The 7854-nt window shown below is 41.9% G+C and overlaps 1 non-coding gene across 1 annotated transcript; it reads left to right on the forward strand.

Annotated features, from left to right (window-relative positions):
• Positions 1-6033: 6033 nt before the first annotated feature.
• On the forward strand, positions 6034-6105 carry TRNAA-CGC. The gene has a single exon. It is a non-coding gene; the product is annotated as a tRNA-Ala (tRNA).
• Positions 6106-7854: the final 1749 nt, after the last annotated feature.

Genomic DNA, 7854 nt, shown 5'->3' on the forward strand with positions numbered 1-7854 from the left:
TAACTGCTAAACCATGAGAATCATGGCCCAGCCAAGCTGACACACAACTTTAACCACCATAGTGTTTTTGTTAGGAGAAGGAGAGGTTAGTCCTAGCTATTGTAGCTCTGGGATTGTATTGTTTTTCTTCAGACATCTGGAGAACAAATTCTTGCAAGTGTTTTCTTTCTAGTATAACTTCTGGTACATGGTTAGCCTCTTTGTCTTGATTTCCAACTAAAGAGTTTACAAGGACAAGTATAAATCTAAGAAACCAAAATAGTGATGAGGAAGAGTGGATGGTTTTTGACAGAAAATGAGGTCTAAGAGCTCTTCCACTCAGCTGATTGAGTCTCTACAGCTATTACAACTCTCTGGGCATGTCACCCTGTAGGATTCCAGAATCTTTTGGTTAAAGAGTAAATTAACCAATACTGAGTTCATAATTTCTATTGCTTAGTATTCTAATGCAATGAACTAAGGTGTCATACTTGTTTTTATCACCTACTGTAAGAGCCAGATTTTCTTCTCAAATTGTTCAGCGATAATAAAATGCTTCCGGCATGGGAACTCCTTGTAACAGGAGATCTTAGTGTTGGTGGTCATGTACTTTCAGTAGTCTCCCCACCTGCATCCTCTTCAAAAAAAAAAAAAATTGAAGTAGGTTTATTTGTTTGAAGGAACTAGCTGTAAGAGTTGAGGGAGCAAAAGAGCATTAAAATTTCTTAATGATGCCCCCAAAGAGCCAGGGCTGAGGTTTGGACCTAGGAAATAAGCTCCCCTTGGACTTCTGGTGGTGTAGTGGTTAAGGCATTTGGCTATTAACCAAAACGTCATTGGCAGCTCCGCAGAAGAAAAATGAGACAGTCTGCTTCTGCAAAGATTTACAGGCTTGGAAACTCTATGGTGTCACTATGAGTCAGAATCAACCAGACAGCTGTCAGTTTGGTTTCTTTCTTTCTTTCTTTTTTTTTTTTTTAATTTTTATTGTGTTTGAGTGCAAATTTACATAGCAGACTTGTTTTGCATTCAATAGTTCATGCATATCTGATTTCACGGCCCTGATTACCATCCCCAACCATAAAAAACTCTCCTTCCCTCTCCCCGCCTGTGACGCCCCCCATCCATGCATTCCTGTTTGTCTAGCTTTGCCCCTATGTGACTGCTACCCTTTTGGTGTCTCATGGCTGATTGATCCAAGGGGTGCATCTCCCTAGAGTAGGTGTGTGCATCAACCTGGCATAGGTGTTCTGTATGTAGGTCTTTCTACTGTTGGGTGAGAGCCAATCCATGGGAGTGAGTCCATTTCTAGGCATGAAGGGTAACCAGGGGCTGTATTCTCAGTGTTCTACCAGTCTCTCTCCAATAAGCAACTCTGGTCATTTTTGTGTTTTTGAATTTTGTTCCACATTTTTCTTCCCACTCTATCTAGGATCTCCAGATTTGATCCCTTTCTAAGCACTTGGCATTGGTAAGTGAACACCATCTAGTTCTTCTGGTCTTGGGTTTTGGAGACTGAGGTCCTCGTGGTCCATCTTATCTTTGGACTACTTGTTTCCAGATAACTTTGATCTTCTTCACTCTTCTTTGTTCCAGATGAGAGGAGACCAATAGTTGCATCTTAGATGGCTGCTCAAAAGCTTTTAAGACCTCACTTGCTATTTACCAAATCAGGATGTAGAACAAAATTTTTATGAACTATATGTGCCAACTGAGCATGATGCTCCCCAAGACTATGGTCCTGAGTCCCCAGGCCTGGTGATTTTCTCTCACAAGATGCTTGGTTGTCTCTGGAAAGTTACTCCCACTCTGTCTTCTGTTGCTTCTGTAATGCATGTGGCTAATTTTGTAGCACAAGTGCATATGTAAGATTATCATCAGCCAAATCTATCCTTGGTCTAGGGTGTATTCTTGTTCGCCTATCCCCACCTGCTCTTCTCACCAGTCTATGCATTAATCCATAGCCTGGTATTTGGTGCTAGTGATACTGCAATGTTGTGGATGTAATAAATAGTATTTGCCTCTGTTATCTATATCTTTTGGGTACACTTCAATGTCTTTCCTTTCCGCAGTGTCACCACACTGGTCACAGACTCTTTCTATACCATTCCACCTCTCACCCAAATCAACATGTGACCCACAAATAGTCCAAAATTTCTCCTCTTCTCTCCTCCCATCCCCAGTAACCAACAAAGTGAGTTTCTTTTCCTGATTAAACCTTCCTTGATTTTTTGCAATAGTGAGCTCATACAATACTTGTCCTTCTGTCATTGACTTATTTCACTCAGCATAGTGTCCTCTAACTTAATCCATGTTTCAAGATGATTCATGTATTCTTCATTATTCTTTAATGGAGCATAGTATTCCATTGTGTAGATATACCATAATTTGGTTATCCAATCATCTGTTGATGGGCATTTAGGTTGTTTCCATCTCTTTGCTATTGTGAATTGTACTGTGATGAACATGCATGTGCATATGTCTATTCGTGTCCTGTCTCTAACTTCTTAAGGGTATATTCCTAGTAATGGAATTGCTGGATCAAATAGTATTTCTATTTTCAGTTTTTTAAGGAAACACCATACCATTTTCCACAGTGGTTGTACCATTTTGCAGTCCCACCAGCAGTGTATGAGAGTTCCAATCTCTCTGCAATCTCGCCAGCATTTGCTATTTTCTGTCTTGCTGAACCTTGCTATTATTGCAGGGGTGAGATGATATCTCATTGTTGTTTTGATTTGCATCTCTCTAATGGCTGATGATTGTGAGCATTTCCTCATGTGTTTGTTGGCAACCTGTATATCCTCTTTAGTAAAGTTTCTGTTCATTTCCTTTGCCCATTTTTGAATTGGGTTGTTTGTCTTTTTGGTGTTAAGGTGTTGAAGTTTTCTATAAATTTTGGAGATAAGTCCTTTGTCAAATATGTCATAGCCAAAATATATTTCCCAGTTTATAGGTTCTCTTTTTACCCTTTTGGAGAAGTCTTTTGATGTACATCAGAATTTAATTTTTAAAAGGTCCCAGGCATCTAGTTTCTCTTCCCTGGCCTGTGCATCTTGGGTTATGCTTGATAGTCTATTTATGCCATAAATTAGGGCCCCTAGATTTGTCCCTATTTTATCTTTGATGAGCTTTATAATTTGGGGTTTTACATTTAAGTCTTTGATTCAACTTGAGTTTGTTTTTGTGTAGGGGGTAAGATATGGGTCTTGTTTCATTTTTCTACAAATGTATATCCAATTTTGCCAGCACCATTTGTTAAAGATGTTATCTCTCCCCCATTTAATGGATTTTGGTGCTTTGTCAAAAATCAGCTGTCCATAGATGGATGAGTCTATTTCTGAGTTTTCAATTCTGTTCCATTGGTATACCTGTCTATTGTACCAGTACCATGCTATTTTGATTACTGTGACTGTATAGTAGGTTTTGAAGTCCAGGAGTGTGAGACCTCCTACTTTGTTTTTCTTCTTCAGCAGTGCTTTGCTTATCTGAGGTCTCTTTCCTTTTCATATGAAATTAAAAAGCAAAACAACTCACTGCTGTTGAGTTGGATATGACTCATAGTTGGGTTTCTGAGAGGGGTTCACTATGGAAGTAGATTGCCCACCCTTCCTCCAAAGGAGTGGCTGGTGGGTTTGAACCTCCAGTCTTCAGGTTAGCAGTCAAATGCCTTAGGTACTATGCTACCAGAGCTCCAGAACTTGTAGCAGAGGGTGGTTTCTATTCATTGATCTCTGGGCTATGGGCCCAGCATGCCTCCGCTGTGCCACTCTGCTAGCTTTATATGAAATTAGTGATTGTTTTTTCCCTGTCCTTAAAATATGTTTATGAAATCTGGATCGGGATTGCATTAAATGTGTAGATTGCTTTGGGCAGTATGGACATTTTCACAATATTCAGTCTTCCATCCATGACTAAGGCATGTTCTTCCACTTATGTAGATCCCTTGCAGTGTTTTGTAGTTTTCTTTGTATAGGTCTTTTGTGTTCCTGGTAAGATTTATTACTAAGTATTTTATCTTTTTAATAGTTTTTGTAAATGGTGTTGTTTTCCTTATTACCTTTTCAGAGGCCTCTTTGTTGATATGGAGGAATCCAACTGATTTTTGTATGTTGACCTTGTATCCTGACACTTTCAGATGGCAGTGAGTTTGGTTCTGTTTTTGCAGAGTAAAGAGTTCTGATGGTGTAGTGGTTAAGGAGTTCACTTCCTGGCCATAAAGGTCAGCTGCTTGAATTCATCAGCAAGTCTTTAAGAAAAAGATGAGGTGTTCTTCTTCCACAAAGATTTTACAGCCTTAGAAACTGTGGCGGTTATGTTTATTTCAACTTGGCTGGGCCTGGTTGAGTGGCTGGGCAGCTGGTGGTAGTTATTCCTCATGATGAGACTGGCAATCAGCTCCATGGTGGGATCTACCACAAGCAGCTGAGTAGCTGCCTTGGGGATGTGATCTGCTTCCCGTATATAAGAAGAAGCCTTGGGAATGGTCTCTAGCCTATGGCACGCTTGGACCCTGCATGTAGCCATGTCGTTGTTCAGCAGCCTGCCACACTCTGCCAACCTTGGGACTTACAATGGACTTGAATGAATGGCCTGCCGTGTGGTTTGGTAACATCAGGACTGTACCTTTTTACTTGGTCAGCCTTGGGTTTGTCAGCCTCAGCAACCAGTAGCTGTCTGAGTGAAGAAATGCCTCTAGCTCCAGCAGGCCAGGAGCAGGATGCAGAGCTGGGCCCTAGGGTTGAGGGGCTTTCACTCAGCCCTTACAGCTTGGCACTTGGAACTCGACTTCCAGCCTCCCAAATTGTAAGAATAAACTCCTGTTTGTTAATGCCATCCCATTTGTGGTATATTCTTGTCAGAGCAGCACTAGGTAACCAGAACAGAAGCCCTATGGGGCAGCTCTACTCTGCCCCATAGGGTTGCCAGGAGTCGGAATCCACTTGATGGCAGGGGGTTTGATCAGATGCAGAGTATTTTTCACCATCTAGAAGCGAGGTTTGCAGTAGTAGCTGGGCAGTCCAGGATCTCTCACTTTTTTTCTTTTTTGCTGGGCCAGTAGTCACCCAGAAACAACACACAACAACGCAAACTGTTTCTTTGGCTTCTTCCTCCTCTGCGGACAGACCACTGGCAGAGGCTGTAGATCTGACGGCCTGACTTCGGTGTCCCCTTTCTGAGCTCACTTTTATTTCGGCTGCGTACCTTCCGAAGGAGAGACCAGCACTTTGTGCCCGCGGCTGCAGGGGTGGGGCGGGAGCGCGGCGACGAGCTTCCAGCAGAGCAGAGCAGTCTGGCTGCGGCGCGCTCCTTGGGGGGCCTTGCCCCGGCTGCGCGATCTCTTCAAAGTTTACACCTCAGCTCCGCAGCTTGCGAGACTCAGAACCAGTGCATGAGTAGAAGCTGAAGCATGGGTTAAAGAAATGGGGAAACAAGGAAACGCGCCTTGTTAATTCTAGGGTTGTTCATGCAGCCAAAGTTGACAGATACGCGCTTCGGGTGTCTGTTCTGCCAAATGGTCTGCATGGGCCGACCCGTTGCCTGTAGGGGAAAAGATCAGGGCAGGATTTTCACTTTTTCATCTATCTTCATAGTTTCCTCTCAGAGTGGGGTCAAGAGGCATCGGCAGATCCAGAGATGCAGCTGACCATTCAAATTACTCAGCTGCAAGGAATTTGCGTTGCGTTTTACAGGTATCTTCGGGTAACGGAACATTGTCCAAAGGGTCCTAAAAATTCCCTTAATTCTTTCCGCCTGGGATCCGGTTTGGCCGACAGAAAACGAATGTGAGGGTCTTGGAGAAGGGTCAATGGTGCTGAGTTACTAAAACTGTGCTCTGATTTCAGTAACATTAAGATCTGAATGTTGTCGATGTGTCTTGGACCGAGGGAGGGTCAAGGCTGCTTGAATGTAATGCGGTCGAAGGGTTAGGTGGATTTTATCTTCAGAGGTCTGGGTTACTCCCTGCTTGAATACAAGATAAAAGAGTAATTATATGAAACGTTTCCGGCTATTAAAAGGACAGGAATCCTATCTAACCGTTACTTTGCGCCAGGGGATGTAGCTCAGTGGTAGAGCGCATGCTTCGCATGTATGAGGCCCCGGGTTCGATCCCCGGCATCTCCAAGGTACAAATTCTTTTTTTACCCTCTTTTTTTGTTTAGTCCAATTCTCTACCCTAGAATTATTAAATAAAACATAGTTTAGTCATTTCTTATCTTTGTTTCTATAATTTTCTTTAAACTGAACTGTTTCTTATCTTTATTTATCTTCTGTTTAGTTAATTAAAAATAGCCATATTCCATACATCCTGAAAACTCCCTGGGGTGGATGTTTTATTATGTAGTGAGCTGTACAAAGCCAATGGGACAATTCAGAAATAAATTAAGATGCATTCAGGAAGAAGGAATACAGCTGCCTATCAAAGAAAGATTTAGCTGAATTAAATGAGACTTTTCCAATCTCACTCTCCAGTGGGGGAAAAACAGTACAAATAAAACGTCTCTGTAATGAAGGAAGGTTGGGCAATCTACTTCCGTAGTGATACCGCCTCGGAAACCCAAGGAGGGGTCGCTATGAGTCGGGTCCGACTTGACGGCACATAACAACAACAACAAAAACAACAGTTAATGATTATGAGGGAGGAGGTAGCATATCACTTTTGTATTTAGGTGAGAGTTGCATATTGGTTGGTCCTCAAGGGTTCATCTTAGGGCCACAAAAGGAATTTCTTGATACGCTATAGTTGCTAATCTACTTAGCATTTTCTCATTGCTGTCTTGGGCCCTACTCAAGGATTCTGTGCAGGAAAGCTGGTCATGGACCACCGCAGGAGGTTTGGAAAAGTTGGTTAGAAGCCCATAAAGACTGCCTGATTGCACTGAGAACCCAACAAAGGTTGCATTCTGGGTGACAGTAGTTAAATGTCTTTTTAGGCTTCTGTGATTTCTGCACTGCATTTGTGTTTATTCCTTGATTTCACTGAGTGCTTTGGAAGATTGATAGTGAATTTAGTTTATTGGTTTTGGTCACATTAAAAAACAAACTAAAATGGAAAAATATATTTCTTTGTTATTTTTAAGAGAAAAACAAATCATTTATTTCATAAACATTTGGTGGTGTAGTGCCTGAAGTATTTGACTGCTAAACAGAAGGCTGGTGGTTCAAACCCACCAGCCAGCCATTCCTCCGAAGGAAGACTGGGCAACCAGCTTCCGTAGTGATACTGCCTCGGCAACCCAAGGAGGGGTCGCTATGAGTCGGGGCCGACTCGATGGCACATAACAACAACAAAAAAACAACAGCCCTCTGAGGAAGGAAGATTGGGCAATCTACTTCCGTAGTGATACCGCCTCAGAAACCCAAGGAGGGGTCAGTGTGATTCGGATCTGACTCGACAGCAGCTTGAGCTATATGTTACTATGTACTGTGGTATGTAAGGGAATACAGCCTTTAGGCTGTACGGAGAGAAAGCCAATATATAAAGAAATATAAAGAATATAAAATATAAATATAAAGAAATATTTGCAACTCTGTATCCTAACTACTTCTGTAGTATACCACCTCGGAAACCCAAGGAGGGGTTGCTATGAGTTGGATCCTACACCATAGCAGTGAGTTTTTTTTTTTTAAATCATAACTACTATATTGGAAGTTGGTAAAAAAAAAAAAAAAAAATACACTGGGTTACAGAAGAGGGTAGGATTAACTCTTCTTGGGAGGTAGGTCAGGGAAAACCCGACAAAAGAAGAGATACATGTGCTGTGTATTTAAGAATGAGTGGAAGTGTTGCAGCTGGAAATGAGAGTCATGGCGTTATTGTAGTCATAATAAACAGCATGCATGTGAAGACATAACACAAAATATTGAAAATTT

Source organism: Orycteropus afer, unplaced genomic scaffold (genome assembly GCF_000298275.1).
Source record: "Orycteropus afer afer isolate SDZICR_OR568_19922 unplaced genomic scaffold, OryAfe1.0 scaffold00627, whole genome shotgun sequence".
Lineage (NCBI taxonomy): Eukaryota > Metazoa > Chordata > Mammalia > Tubulidentata > Orycteropodidae > Orycteropus > Orycteropus afer.